Genomic DNA, 16,289 nt, shown 5'->3' with positions numbered 1-16,289 from the left:
GCTGTCACGGATTATTTCACAAAATGGGTGGAGGCAATACCCATGAGGTCGGTGGCATCAAAAGATGTTATCAATTTTGTTAAAGAACACATCATTCATAGGTTTGGGATCCCTCAGACCATTACGACCGATGGAGGATCGGTCTTTATATCGGAAGAATTCAGAAAGTTTGCTGATGACACGGGGTTCAAGCTGATCAGATCATCTCCATATTATGCTCAGGCTAATGGACAAGCTGAAGCATCTAACCAGAGCTTGATCAAGCTGATCAAAAGGAAGATCAATGAATATCCTAGGCGCTGGCATGAGGTGTTGTCAGAGGCTTTGTGGGCATATCGTATTTCGTGTCACGGATCCATCAAGACGTCACCATACCATCTGGTCTACTGTCAAGATGCTGTGTTACCATGGGAGATTATGGCCGGATCAAGGCGTGTTGAGTTTCAGAATGATCTATCGGCTGAACAGTACGCAGCCTTGATGAACGATAATGTGGAGGATCTTACAAAGCTAAGACTTTGGTCGCTGGAAAAGATTAAGGAAAATAAGGCTAAAGTTGCTCGTGCATATAATAAAAAGGTCAGGCCGAAAGAATTCCAGGTTGGAGATTTAGTTTGGGAGGCGGTGTTACCATTGGGAACCAAAGATAGAAAATATGGAAAGTGGTCTCCAACTTGGCACGGGCCGTACAAGGTTGATCAGGTTCTGCCTGGAAATGCCTACATGCTCGAGGAGTTAGATGGTGTCAAGTTTCCTGTGGCGGTTATTGGACAACACCTCAAGAAATATTTCCCGAGCATGTGGGAAGGTGACTAACAAGAGCCGATGAGATCCATCTGGCTGCATTGTAATAGACCAACATGTTGAGTTGGCCAGTAAAAAAAAGAAAGAGATAGGCCAACATGTTGAGTTGGCCAGCAAAAAAAATCATAAGAGGCCAACACGTTGAGTTGGCTAGTAAAAAAAAGAAGATAATATATGATAAGCGAGACAGCCGATGTATGACCATCGACTTAAGATGTTTTAGACAGTTACAAGTTTTAGGTTAACAGGCAATGCTAAATGTTTCTTGAGCCTATCTATTGGTTCAGGAATTCTTCTATGGCATGGATGGCTTCTGTGCGAACAGCGTCTGCTCGTGCTATGATTGCTTCGTCATCCTTGTCATCGCCTGTTACTATCTGCCGACTCAAGGTGCTTATCTCTGCAAACTCTGCTTGTATCTGTTCGGCTATTTCCTGGGTTTCTTGCTTGGAGTTTGCAATAGAAGCTTCCTCGGCCTGGATGAGTTTCTTGATGGTGCGAACCTTTTCTTCGAGTTCTGCCAATTCTTTCTTCAGGAGGTCAAGTCGGTTCATGTTGGTAGACACGTCAGCTTTGATATCTAAAGTTGCCTTTTTCTGGTTGAGGGCCTTGCACCTTTGAGTGATATCAGCTTTCAGAGAAACTTGAGAGCGACGTGCTTCTATTCTCTGTTGTGCTCTATTCACTTCTACCCGGAAGAATGAAAGATTGCTGGCTGGCCAAAGCTTGATTTGCAGCGACTCCGGGAGTTGGGATTCTATTTGCTCGAAGATGTTCTTTATTTTGCCGGAATCACCAACTAGGGCAGTAATTGGAGCAGAGAGCAGGTCCTTGATATTCTGAAGCTGATTTGTAATTGTAATCGGCTATTCTAGTGATTGCACTTCTGCATTCGGTGCATTCAGACCCATTGATGCAGGATCAAAGGAGAGCAGGTCTGAAATATTGATTCCCTGCTGATGTGATAGAGATTAGTTGAGAGCGAAGTGCGTTAATGGAGTGATCGGCTAATTTAGATCAGCTCATAAGTTACCTGTCCTGAACAAGGAGTGATGATCGGTTCAGGAGCGGCCGATCCAGTTGATTTGGAGGTGACAACAGGGGCTTCGATTACATCAGCCTGTTCGTCATGCGCATCCGTCAGAGTATTAGAAGTTTCAGTCGCTCCAGTGTCAGCTTCATGAATGATGATTTCGTGTTGTACTGGGCTGGTAGCGTTGAGGATGTCTTCAGCTTCATCCTGGAAATAGAATTACAGTCACCCAGAGTACATATGTGTGTTATAAGAAGAAGTTTCAGGAGAAATGAATTACCTGGTTGGTGTTAGACTCTGATGGACTTGGGGAAGATTGGACAATTTTCTTAATGATCCTTTTTGTGAACATCTTCCTCTTTTTGGTTGGAACTCGGGGGGCAACAATCGAAGCTTGTCTCCATTTGGAAGCCGACTGAAGTAAGTCTAGGTGAATAGTCATTATCACTTTCTTCATTGATGGTGATCCCTTGCAGAAGAGTACATCAGGGGCATTTGGAAGAAAGTGGAATGGCTCCCCGTTGCTGGTCATATGTTCTGGACCATCTTGTTGCTACAAACAGGGTGAGCAGGATTAGTTAAGAGGAAAAGTAGAGGACTTGGAAAGAATGAATGCATAAATTCAGTACCTCTTCTTCGGGGATTATGTATTCAGGGTCAATTTGCTGCAGTCGAGGACCTAGAGCTCTTCTGAAAACATGAGTTTTCCACATGTCCCACCAAGTGTTAAAGCCGATTGATGAGGAAATGAAGGACAGATCAGCTGGTATTGGGATGTGGAGATCATCAAACATGTTGTAGCATCTTGAGCTGGTGAGACCATCAGGCAAATCGGCTCTACTCTCCACCAAGTGGTGAATATGGAAGTGGGGAGGGACTTGTCCTAAGCCAAATTGCCGAGCTGTGATGACTGGTTGGTAAGTTTCGTAGCCTGGTTTGATAATTCTATTGGAAGTACTCATGCCAACAGGAAGAAAGCCAGGTCGAATCATCAGAGAGTATAGATGCCGAGTGCTCTCATCGTCGACAAAACTATCCAGTCTAAAGGCAGTTGGGTTCTCAAAGGATTCAGATTCAGTGAATGGAAAATAGAGTGGATTGTCCAGTCCTTTGTAGAAGACTCTGAACCAGTTTGCTGCATCTATTGGATTCAGTTTACTACCAGGAAGACTAAATAAAGCTTGGCATTAACTAGTACATCTAATTGGTTTGCTACTCACATCAGGAAAGGAATTTTTGGTTAGGCCTTGGAAGTTTGGGATCTGGTGCTGAAAGTACAGTTGTGCCCACAACTGAATAAACCACCAAGGGCCTCCAGTTCTTAGTTTCTTTTGGTTAAGCAAGTTAGATGTCATCAAATGGAGATATCTGTAGGTTTCTCCAAGGAAAAGTTTACCTAGGCCAGTGTGGTTGCCATGGGCCAGGTGGTAGGCCAAGGGAAGGTAATTCTTAGTTGGAGCTAAAGAAGGGCCACAGAAGATGAAGTGCTCTAGCCAAAGATTTAAGAAGGCTGTGGTTCATGTAAGTGCCCCAGTTTGTGCAGTTTGCCTTGGAAGAAAGTTTAAAGGGGACTTCTACCATTTTGTGGGCAGCAGGATTAGTAGATCCAATGTCCAGACTAGTGATCATGGTGACATCTAGCAGAGTAGGGGTCATGGGGCCATGGCCGAAGAAAAAACAGTTCAGGGCATCAGACCAAAAATAGCCGATGGTTTTCAGAAGATTTTCATCTTTGTCAAGAGGAGATAATGATAAGCTAAGTGCATCGGCTATGTTCAATTCCTGCCACAAAGGCATATAAGTTTTTGCTACTCTGTTGTACCATGTAATCCAGCTTTCAAGGGGGTTAGGCCAGGCTCTTAAGCAGTCGGCCCAGAGGTTCAAGTCAATGTCTGGACTCATGAAAGGGATCCTATTTGCCTCACAAGAGATTAAATCTATGGGGTTTTCATAGGTTCGTGGGCCAAGACAGAAAGATTTTGGATTGGAAGGATGCGGCAGAAGAATGTCTGACACCTGAAGTTCAGAAATTCAGAGGTATGCATGTGGTGTCAGGTTTCAGAGTTTAATGTTTCAGAGGCTTAGTAAGCTGAGGAAAACCAAAAGAATTAGGCTGAATATTACCTTCAGGCCGTAGATTGCCACATCATCGATTGCAGAATTTGTTGTTTGAGCTACAGAATCCGCCATGGTTCAGATCTATTGGTTTAGGGTTTGATTGCTATGGGTTCTGATTCGAATTCTGGATGCTTGGAGAAGTTCTTGCTCGAATTTGTAGAGCTGGGTTTTCGAATTACGCTCAGATTTAAGAGTTTGTTTCGAGTTCAGTTCAAGGTGGAAGTGATACTCTACTCTTGTGTGGGTTGCTTCTAGTTTGAATTTCGTCGGCTCTTAGATATTTATAGAAGCCTGATGCGTTGCCATCGGCTTTTTGGAAAATAAATCAAACACAGAAATTGAAGGAAATTAACTTCATTGAAAGGAAGGTTTTTACAGGGGAAAGCCGATTTTTACAAAGGAATTAATCCTTCGGCTTTACAATCCTACTCCTACAGTACTACGCCTACTGCTCGAAGGTACCTAGTACCTACGGCGCTTGGGGCTTCGGGCCGACGCATCCCCGCCGTCGCTGTCGTCGTCGTCGTCATCGTAGTCGCTGCCGAAGGCGCTGCTGCTGCCCTCAGACACGAAGTCGCTGCTCCGACCGCCGCCGCCGCTGCTCTCTTCCTCGCTGTCCTCCTCGGAGGAGCCAAGGAACCGGAAGGGCTTTCCGCCCATCGGCTCGTCGCCGTCGGAGGAGAAGTCGATCTCCTCTTCTGAGGAGGAATCGACTCCCTCCGAGGAGGAGTCTTCATCGTCGCTCTCCAACTCCTCCTGGAACAGGAGATGGAGGTCTCCTCCCTCGGTCTCGGGCTCGTCATGCTCGGAGATGACCCCGAAGTCGAACTCCTCTGCATCCCAATGCAGAGGAGCCAGCACCTCGTACGCTGTTGTTGGGTCCCACTCGAGAGTCGGCTCTCGGCTTTCTGGGATAGAGTCGATGGAATAGGCGGAGAGGGAAGAAGAAGAAGAAGAAGAAGAAGAAGAAGAAGAAGAAGAAGAAGAAGAAGAGGAGGAAGAGTCTCCGAAGGAGTTGGAGCTGGAGGAGGAAGAGATTGCCATGGCTACTGGTTGCTGGAGGATTGTGGTTTTTCTGTGCTACTTGGCTTTGGAGGAAGATGAGTTTGCTGTGAAGAAGAGCCGATTTGGGGTAAGATTAAATAGTAAAAGGATGGAAGACGGATTGGCAGTTTCACATTCTACGAGGAGCCAGTTGCAGAGACGTTGCGTCTTCCTTGGTGGTTGCAGTGTGCTTTAATGAGCATTAACGGGAAGATGAAGCGACAGAGTGGTTTTGGAATTATCATTGCCAAAACCAGGGGGCATGTGTTATCGCCATAAATTAACAGGGTTAATTAATGGGCCGCGAGTAAGTTGGGCTTAATGAAGAGATTGAAGAAGGCTTGCGAATCGGCTCCTGCGCGAGCATTTGGGCCATGTGGGTCGTGTATCATTAGATTTAGTTCAGATTGAGTTAGAGATAGAGTCCGATATAGACACATTAGTTTAGATTGTTCCCCAAGTCTCCGGACTATAAATATATACCCTATGTTATTCATGAAAGAGAGAGCGTCATCACGTCTCGCAACCAACAACTCTCGGCGCACCGCCACCCCTAATTCTAGGGTTTCATCCAAGTAAGCGCCATGCTGCCCTGATCGTTTCCTGCGATCAGGGTAGCGTTGTTATTGCTTTTACCTTGGTATTACTCGTACTGAAGCATTTTTGATGGCGAGTAATGCTAGTTATTCTAATGTACTGTAACACCCGGTTTATAAAAGAACATAAACCGAGCAATCATATACGTGCCAGGATCATGTCACACGTATATACAACAGAATGAACAGTATATCACAACACATATCACGAAAAAGACATAATAAAGCGAATACGAATGTTATTTATTACATTAATGACAAAATGTCTGATACAGCGGAAGCGAAGTACAAATACGATAAAAACTCTCCAAAGCTGAGCAGGGCTTCATAGGGACGTCGACTGGGAGACGAACGCCTAGAAGTCCTCATAGTCCTGGTAGCGCTGACCGAACTCCCTCACGTCGGCAGGAACTGAGCAGCAGTAGCGTACCCAAGAAGAAAAAGTAGAGAAGAGGCAAGAGTGAGTACACAACTTGTACTCAACAAGTATAACACAAACTAATGAGGCTCTAAGGTTGGCTGACTCAACTGCATTAGCTTTTAAGTCTTGGCAAAATTTTATTAAAGCTAATTACTACAAGTTGATGAATTACCATCAACCCAGTTACATAGTAATTACTCAAAATTAATCAAGAACTACTGAGAACCAAACCGAACCAAGCCACCCTGGGAAACCTGCCTCGTCAAAGGAAGATAACCCCACTAATAAAAAGGAGGATCTGGGCCGCTCATGACCGTGAGCATGGCTAGTATACCAGTTTTACACTCTGCAGAGGTTGCACATCTTTACCCACAAGTCGTGAGCTACGCTAGTTGTTCATCACACTTCCTTAGGTGAGATGACTAGCAACTCACAACGAGGCCGTTACAAAGGACACGTTGGTAAGGTGTAACCACTAAGGATTAAGTCAATGCAACGATGGTGCCCACCTCGAGGGGGTACAAGACAACACAGACCAGCCTCGTCGCGTAGGGACCATTGAAGCTCGACTCCCCTCTTGCCCCGTCGGTAAGTTACTCCCGAACCAAAATGACCTAATTAGTAAGCCAAGACCATCCCATTCCAGTCTTGTGGTAGCGCTGTTGTCCCAGGTTGTCGCTCTATGAACCGGTCCTTAGGAGAGTGGCCAACCCAGCAGTAAGCACCGTGCTGGCCCCCTAAACCATGTTTCTAACAAAACCAATTTTAACGAGACGTGAGCCACTCAAGCCACACAGAGGGCCACTCTCAGAATTAAGTTGCATATACCATTAATCAAATTAATTAAAAAGGACCATTATGTGTTATAGCGCGGCACCTAGCACAACTAACCAAAATGCAACCCAAAGGTTATATATAAAGGATATAAAGTGGCTAGGAAGTCCTTATAGGCATACAGTATTAAAATGCAGTATGAAAATGTAATTAAAAGTGATAGGTGGTGTTCATGTTATACTTGCCTTCCTCGTACTGCTCTTGCTGCTGCTCAAACTGGTCGGAAGACGGCTGCTCCGGGTACTAATACTGGGGCTCCTCAGATGGATCAACGTCTACTCACGAACACATGGCCAAAAACAATGCACAACAATAAGCATACAATCTAACACTAACAAAAGCTAAGAAACAGTACATCAATACATAAAAACAGCACAATAAACTAGTCTAAAACTATTTTACGTGTTACAACGATCGCGTGGGCATAAAGAACGCCTAAACCGGAGCTAAAACGCAAAATCTAGGCCAAAAACAAGTTCTAGGGGCTTATCTGCGAGAAAAACTAGGTTCCAGGGGGTTTTCTGCAAAAACCAAGGGCCCAAACGTAATTAAACATTAACTCTGGGGTCTAACTCGCAAAAGGACAGGGGCTGGACGGCAGGTTGAATTTCTGGATAGCTCAGGGGGGTCTGTGCAAGATTTTGGGCCCATCTGTAATTAGTTTTGAACACAGCTGGACCGCGGGATTGATTTCAAAGAATTCCAGGGACTCTTTAGCAAAAACGCCCGGCGAACCGGTATCCTCGGATCTAATCCGTCGGATCTTCATCCGACGATCAGGACTCGATCGAAACTGGATCTAATTTAGCGCGTCTGTTTCGGATCGAACGGCTGAGGTCGAACGCGACCGACGACGGCGGCGGGACTCGCCGGGATTCTTCTCCCGCGGCGGCGCGTGGGGAAAAACTCGTCGGAGTTCACCAATCTTGGTGCTCCGGGGGTCAATTCGACCTGAGCTTGGGTCTGGGATGCTCATCACGCCATGTGTGATCGACCTAGGGCCACAACGAGGGTTGGCGGGGTTCAGGGCGGTGGATTCAACTGCGGCGGCGGCTCTGAGTGGACAGGCTCGCTGGCGTGCGCGCATTCTGGCACCTAGGGCCTGTTAGAGACTCCAACAGCTAGTGCCAAAGGTACAGGAGGGCGGGGCGGTGCTCACCGTGCTCTGGATAGAAGGGTGGCATGGCATAGGGTCGTGGGCGTCGTGTTCCGGCGGCGGCGCAGGAACTGGGCTCGCGGTCCGGGCGATGGGGTGCCCCTCCGCGCTACGGATCCTTACTGATTGACGAGTGAGGTCGCTGCGAAGCAGTACAAGGGTTCAAAGAGGTGCAGTGGCCAATGGTGGCAAGATATTGTGACGGCGGCCCAAAACTCACCGGAGTTGAAGTCCAACTCGATTCCGGCGATGGCGTGGTCCGGGGCCGGGGCAGTAAGCTCGGAGATGTCCCAGGTGCTCAGGCGAAGGTCCTGTGAGGGTTGTTGGCGTCCGTGGTGAGGTGGGGCGGCGTGCTCACGGTGGCGCAGAGGAGCGGCGTTGGGCGAGGCAGCGCGGAGGCGCTAGGGTTGTGGTTCGGCGGCGCTGAAGAGGATAGGAGAAGGAGGGGGGCATAGGTTCTTATTTGTAGGGCGGCGGAGGCCTTGGCGTGCGCGCTCGGGGTGGGATTTCGGCTTCGGTTGTTCGAGGGAGGGAGACGGGTCTGACTGCTGGGCCCGGGCTGTCAGTGGACCCAAGCGCGCGCGGCGAGCGGGGGAAAGCGCTGGCAAGTGGGCCTGCGGGTCGGGGCGTTCACGCGGGGCGGAGCGCGGCGTGGGAGCGGGGGTGCGTGATGGGCCGCTGCGTGGGCCGCGGGTGGAGCGGAGGGAAAGAACGGGAGTGGTCCAGGCGAGCGGGAGAGGGAGTCGGGCCGGTTAGAGTGGGTTTTGGGCTGGGTTTTCGGTTTCCTTTTCTAACTATTTTTCCTATTTCTATTTCTAACTCAAACTCAAACCAAAAGAATTCAAATTTGAACTTGAATTCACTCTAGCACTCAAACAATTAAAACAATGCTCCAGCATGATGCAACAACAAAATTTAACCTTAGACAAAATTTTAATTACTTGAGGAACAAAAATTAGATTAAATGCAAACTAAGCAAATTGAATCCTAGAAAAACAAATAAAGCCAATTAAATTTATTATTAAATGTTGGAATTTAAATTAGGGTGTTACAGACCCTACCCCCTTAAAGAAATCTCGTCCCTGAGATTTAGCTGGGCTGGCTAGCAAAGAGATCTGGATAGGTCTTCCTCAGCTCATCTTCTTGCTCCGATGTAGCCTCAGCTTCACTGTGGTGACTTCACTAAACTCTGCACATCTTGATGCGCTTGTTCCGAGTAACCCTTTCTGATGTCTCCAGAATCTTCACTGGATGCTCAATATAAGTCAGATCTTCCTGCACATCTACTCCATCCAGTGGTGCCTGCTCCTCGGGTACTCGCAGACACTTCTTCAGCTAAGATATATGGAAGACATCATGAACTCCTGAGAGGTTGGTAGGCAACTCCAAGCGATAAGCAACTTCGCCTTTCCTCTCTAGCACCTTGAATGGACCAACATACCGAGGTGCTAACTTCCCCTTGACATTATACCTGCAGATTCCTCTCATCGGAGACACCTTCAGGTACACATGATCACCAACACTGAAAGTCAGGTCTCTCCGTTTGCCATCTGCATAGCTCTTTTGCCTACTCTGTGCAATCCTCAGATTTTCCCACACAGCTTTTACCATCTGCTCTGCATCTTCTATAATGTCAGGGCCAAAGAGCTGCTTCTCACCAATCTGATCCCAATAGAGATGAGTCCTGCACTTTCTGCCATACAATGCCTCAAAGGGGGACTTCTTCAAACTGGCCTGGTAGCTGTTGTTTTAGGAGAACTCAACATACGACAGGCACTTATCCCAACTAGTACCATACTGAATAGCACAAGCTCTCAGCATATCCTCCAACACTTGGTTGGTTCTCTCTGTCTGCCCATCTATTTGAGGATGATAGGCGGTACTGAAACGCAGCTTCGTATCCAAAGAATCATGAAGTTGCTCCCAAAACAGTGAAGTGAACTGAGATCCTCTGTCTGATATAATCTTCTTGGGCATACCATGCAAGCAGACAATCCGAGAGATGTACAACTCTACAAGTCTAGCACCGGAGTAAGTAGTGTTCACTAGAATGAAGTGAGCAACCTTCGTCAGACGATCCACTACTACCCATATAGAGTTGTACCCTTTCTGAGTATGAGGCAATCCAACGATGAAGTCCATAGTGATTTCCTCCCATTTCCACTGTGGAATCTTCAAAGGCTGTAACAGACCTGCTGGCCTCTGATGCTCAGCCTTGACACGCTGACAGGTGTCACAGATAGCCACGTACTCTGCCACTGAACGCTTCATCCCATACCACCAGAAGCATTCCTTGAGGTCATAATACATCTTGGTACTGCCCGGATGAATAGAGTAAGCTGTATCATGAGCCTCACTCAGAATCAACTTCCGGAGATCCTTCACATCTGGCACACAGATCCAGTTCTTGTACCACAAGGTACCCTGATCATCCTCTCTGAAATGAGGAGCCTTTCCCTTCTTGAGCAACTCACGGATCTCCTACAGCTTCTCATCTTCCTTCTGATGCTGCCGGATCTCTGCCTCTAGAGTGGGTACTGCCTCGAATGCTGCACTCGAAGTATGATGCAAGAAACTTAGACTCAACTGCTCAAACTCCTCACATAACTCCTGAGGCATCTGGAAAGCAACGACCATGTTGACATAGCTTCTTCTGCTCAGAGCATTTGCCACAACATTGGCCTTACCCGGATGATAGTGAATCTCCAGGTCATAATCCTTGACCAACTCTAACCATCTCCTCTGCCGCATGTTCAGCTCATTCTGCGTGAAAATATACTTGAGGCTCTTGTGATCAGTATAGATATCACACTGCTGCCCATAGAAGTAATGCCTCCAAATCTTCAGAGCATGCACAACTGTGGCTAACTCAAGATCATGAGTGGGATAGTTCAGCTCATGCCGATGTAACTACTATGAAGCATAAGCAATCACTCTGCCCTCCTGCATCAGAACACAACCAAGACCATCCTTCAAAGCATCAAAGTACACCGTGAACCTCTTGCTCTAGTCTGGCAGAGTAAGGACTGGCGCCATAGTCAACCTCTTCTTCAGCTCATCAAAGGCCATCTGACGCTCATCAGTCCATATAAATGCTGCATTCTTCTCTAGCAAGGAAGTCAAAGGCTTCGCGATCTTAGAGAAATTCTCAATGAACCTCCGATAATATCCTGCTAAGCCCAAGAATGACCAGACTTCCTTCACCGTCTGCGGTGTCTCCCACTCGAGCACATCCTTCACCTTACTCGGATCAACTGCAATACCTCCCTTAGAGATGATATGACCGAGGAATGGAACCTCGTCAATCCAGAACTCGCACTTGCTGAACCTAGCATATAATTGATGCTCCCTCAATCTCTGCAACACGAGCCTTAGATGCTCTTCATGCTCTTCCTCTGTCTTGGAGAAGATCAGAATATCATCAATGAAGATCACCATGAAGACATCCAGATAATCCATGAAAACCATGTTCATCAAGTGCATGAAGAAAGCCGGGGCATTAGTCAAGCCGAAGGACATGACCGTGTACTCATACAGCCCGTACTTGCAGGTGAATGCCGTCTTTGGAATATCCCCAGGACGGATCCTCAGCTGAAAATAACCCGAACGCAGATCAATCTTCGAGAATATACGAGCACCTCGAAGCAGATCGAAGAGATCCTCAATACGGGGCAGTGGATGCTTGTTCTTGATGGTAACTGCATTCAGCTCCCGATAATCGACACACATCCTCTTCGAGCCATCTTTCTTATCTACTAGCAACAAGGGAAAAGCCCAAGGAGAGAAGCTACGACGGATATAGCCCTTGGCTAGCAACTCATCAATAGTCTTCTTGATTTCCTCATGCTCTATAGGTGCCATGCGGTAGGGCCGCTTTGCAATAGGAGCTGTGCCAGGTAAGAGATCAATAGAAAACTCGATGTCGCGTTCAGGCGGCATACCTGGCAAATCATCCGAAAAGACATCCGGGAATTCAGATACCACGCGAATACCATCCGTGGGTCTAGCCTCCATCTGATCAAGAAATCCCAAGGGCTCTGAAGCACTGACTGTCACCTCTTGGCCATCAGATGCTGTCAGGTGAACTGCTCGATGAGCACAATCAATTCTGACTCCCCGCTTGGCAAGAGTATCCATTCCCAGAATCACATCGATACCCTTAGTGTCTAGCACCCTCAGATCAGCACTGAACATTGCCCCCCTTATGGCTACACTGACTTGGGGGCAAACAATATGGGATCTCAACTCCCCTCCCGGTGAAGAGACTAGCAGACACTTCCTTAATGCAGTGGTAAAGAAACTATGTTCCTCAACATATGACTTGGTGATGAATGAATGAGTAGCACCAGTATCGAAAAGCACTGTAGCTGGATGGGAGTTGACCATGAATGTACCAATAACCACGTTAGGAGCCTCGGCCGTTGACTCAGCCGTCACGTGGTTCACTCTGCCCTGTGCTGGCACCCTGGGCTGAGCTGGGCGCCCCTGCTGTCCTGCCTGCGTCTTCCGAGGGCAAGTGTTGGCGTAGTGCCCCGGCTAGCCGCAGTGATAGCACACGCGAGGAGGTGCTGGCGGAGCTGGTGGAGCAGCACGAGCCGGAGGTGCCGGTAACCTCGGGCCCTGACCTGCCTGCTGCCGCTGTCGAGGCGGGTACTACTGCGGTCTCTGCTGGTACTACTAGGGAGGCCGGTACTGCTGCTGCTGGTACTGCTGAGGCGGCTGGAGGCGAGGACGGGTGTTGCTGCCGGAAGCAACGGGGACAATCTTCCTCTTCTTGTCCTCCATCTCCAGGTGCTTGCCCTCCGTGTTGAGCGCGCTATCAACCCGATGGTTGAAGTCGTCGAAGCGGAGGTTGAGCAGCGCATACTGGAGGTAGTCCTCAAGACCCTCCATGAAGTGCTCTTGCTTCTTGCGGTCATCCGCAACCTCGGCAGGGGCGTAGCGAGCAGGCTGCAGAAAACGATCACGATACTCCGTGACCGTCATAGTCCCCTGAAGTGGAAAAGACAGATATATATATCGAAGGATTAATTCATAACTTAGAAAGATAGAACAAGGGGGTATTAGCTCAAAAGGAAAACACTGAATGATTATATCTGAGATTACCTGCTTTAGCGCAAGGAACTCCTTCTGCTTCATCTTCATAACGCCCGCGGGGACGTTGTGCCTGCGGAACCGCTCCCGGAACTGGAGCCAGGTGAGAGCCTCGCGGTCCTGAACTGGGTGGGACTCCCACCAGTCCAATGCTGCCCCTCGCAACTGTCCTGCTGCGTACAAGACTCTCTCCCGATCATCGCACTGGGCGATGTCCAGTTGGCGCTCCACTGCACGGAGCCAGTCGTCTGCCTGAAGTGGGTCAGACGTGTGAGAGAACGTCGGCGGGTGACCCCTTAGGAACTCAGCACGCCTGTTGCGGGGCTGTGGCGGTGGAGGAGGCGAAGGCTGAGTGTGAGCCTGCTGAAGTGCCTGAACAGTGTTGTTCAGGGTAGCCATCATCTGCATCTGGAGCTGGAAGTACTGCTTCGGGGTCAGAGGTGGAGGCATCGGGATTCCAGTACTCTGGTTGTTCTGCCCCTGCTGGTCAGAACCACGCCTGGTGTTCACCATCTGATTTTTTTTGGACAAAAGATTTCATGAGTAAGGATATTGCAGAAATAAATTCAGATGGATACGATATTTTTCTGCAAGAAAGACTTAGACATGATAAAGTAGACAGGATAGAGTGGACGGTTTTACCCCCAACGATCTAACTCATTTTATTAAATAGTTAAATTTAACATAATAGTGATTTTCTTTAAACAAAATTAAACTACTAAGCTATGCAATCATTCAAAAATCCAAATCAAACATGTAGCATAATAACAAGCATACAAATTTCACAACTTAGTCATGTTTAACACACGACTCGACTAACACAACGCGTCGCAGAACGTACTATCGTATTAATATAAAAGGGTCACCTAGCTTATACTCATGGTGGTCAGCTGACTGATTCAGGCCAAAATCTACGAAAACTATTCTTTAGAGAGAGAAATCAAGGCAAGACGAGTAAAAAGCATAGAATTCAAGGGGTATAATAGTAAAATAGTTTCAGTAGGCAAGGGTTGGAGAGAGAAGTCCTAAAACTCGACCAGTTCTATCTAGGCTTTCGTCCTACAGTCGAACCTGGCTCTGATACCACTCTGTAACACCCGGTTTATAAAAAAACATAAACCGAGCAATCATATACATGCCAGGATCATGTCACACGTATATACAACAGAATGAACAGTATATCACAGCACATATCACGAAAAAGACATAATAAAGCAAATACAAATGTTATTTATTACATTAATGACAAAATGTCTGATACAGCGGAAGTGAAGTACAAATACGATAAAAACTCTCCAAAGCTGAGCAGGGCGCCACAGGGACGTCGACTGGGAGACAAACGCCTAGAAGTCCTCGTAGTCCTGGTAGCGCTGAGCGAACTCCATCGCGTCGGCAGGAACTGAGCAGCAGTAGCGTATCCAAGAAGAAAAAGTAGAGAAGAGGCAAGAGTCAGTACACAACTTGTACTCAACAAGTATAACACAAACTAATGAGGCTCTAAGGTTGGCTGACTGACTGCATTAGCTTTTAAGTCTTGGCAAAATTTTATTAAAGCTAATTACTACAAGTTGATGAATTACCATAAACCCAGTTACATAGTAATTAATCAAAATTAATTAAGAACTACTGAGAACCAAACCGAACCAAGCTACCCGGGGAAACCTTCCTCGTCAAAGGAAGATAACCCCACTAATCAAAAGGAGGATCTGGGCCGCTCATGACCGTGAGCACGGCTAGTATACCAGTTTTACACTCTGCAGAGGTTGCACATCTTTACCCACAAGTCGTGAGCTACGCTAGTTGTTCATCACACTTATTTAGGTGAGATGACTAGCAACTCACTACGAGGCCGTTACAAAGGACACATTGGTAAGGCGTAACCGCTAAGGATTCAGTCAATGCAACGATGGTGCCCACCTCGAGGGGGTACAAGACAACACAGACCAGCCTCGTAGCGTAGGGACCATTGAAGCTCGACTCCCCTCTTGCCCCGTCGGTAAGTTACTCCCGAACCAAAATGACCTAATTAGTAAGCCAAGACCGTCCCATTCCAGTCTTGTGGTAGGGCTGTTGTCCCAGGTTGTCACTCTATGAACCGATCCTTATGGAGAGTGGCCAACCCAGCAGTAAGCACCGTGCTGGCCCCCTAAACCATGTTTCTAACAAAACCAATTTTAACGAGACGTGAGCCACTCAAGCCACACAGAGGGCCACTCTCATAATTAAGTTGCATATACCATTAATCAAATTAATTAAAAAGGACCATTATGTGTTATAGCGTGGCACCTAGCACAACTAACCAAAATGCAACCCAAAGGATATATATAAAGGATATAAAGTGGCTAGGAAGTCCTTACAGGCATACAATATTAAAATGCAGTATGAAAATGTAATTAAAAGTGATAGATGGTGTTCATGTTATACTTGCCTTCCTCGTACTGCTCCTGCTGCTGCTCAAACTGGTCGGAAGACGGCTGCTTCGGGTACTGGTACTGGGGCTCCTCAGATGGATCAACGTCTACTCACGAACACATGGCCAAAAACAATGCACAACAATAAGCATACAAGCAAACACTAACAAAAGCTAAGAAACAGTACAACAATACATAAAAACAGCACACTAAACTAGTCTAAAACTATTCTATGCGTTACAATGATCGCGTGGGCATAAAGAATGCCTAAAACGGAGCTAAAACGCAAAATCTAGGCCAAAAACAAGTTCTAGGGACTTATCTACGAGAAAAACTAGGTTCCAGGGGGTTTTCTGCAAAAACCAAGGGTCCAAACGTAATTAAACATTAACTCTGGGGTCTAACTCGCAAAGGACAGGGGCTGGATGGCGGGTTTAATTTCTGGATAGCTCAGGGGGGTCTGTGCAAGATTTTGGGCCCATCTATAATTAGTTTTGAACACAGCTGGACCGCGGGTTGATTTCAAAGAATTCCAAGGACTCTTTAGCAAAAATGCCCGGCGAACCGGTACCCTCGGATCTAATCCGTCGGATCTTCATCCGACGATCCGAACTCGATCGAAACTGGATCTAATCTAGCGCGTCTATTTCGGATCGAACGGCATAGGTCGAACGCTGGAGTTCACCAATCTTGGTGCTCCGGGGGTCAATTCGACCCAAGCTTGGGTCTGGGATGCTCATCACACCATGCGTGATCGACCTAGGGCCACAGCAAGGGT

This window comes from Panicum virgatum, chromosome 6N (assembly GCF_016808335.1).
Source record: "Panicum virgatum strain AP13 chromosome 6N, P.virgatum_v5, whole genome shotgun sequence".
NCBI lineage: Eukaryota > Viridiplantae > Streptophyta > Magnoliopsida > Poales > Poaceae > Panicum > Panicum virgatum.
The sequence above is the reverse complement of the archived record's forward strand: the minus strand, read 5'-3'. Positions refer to the sequence as shown.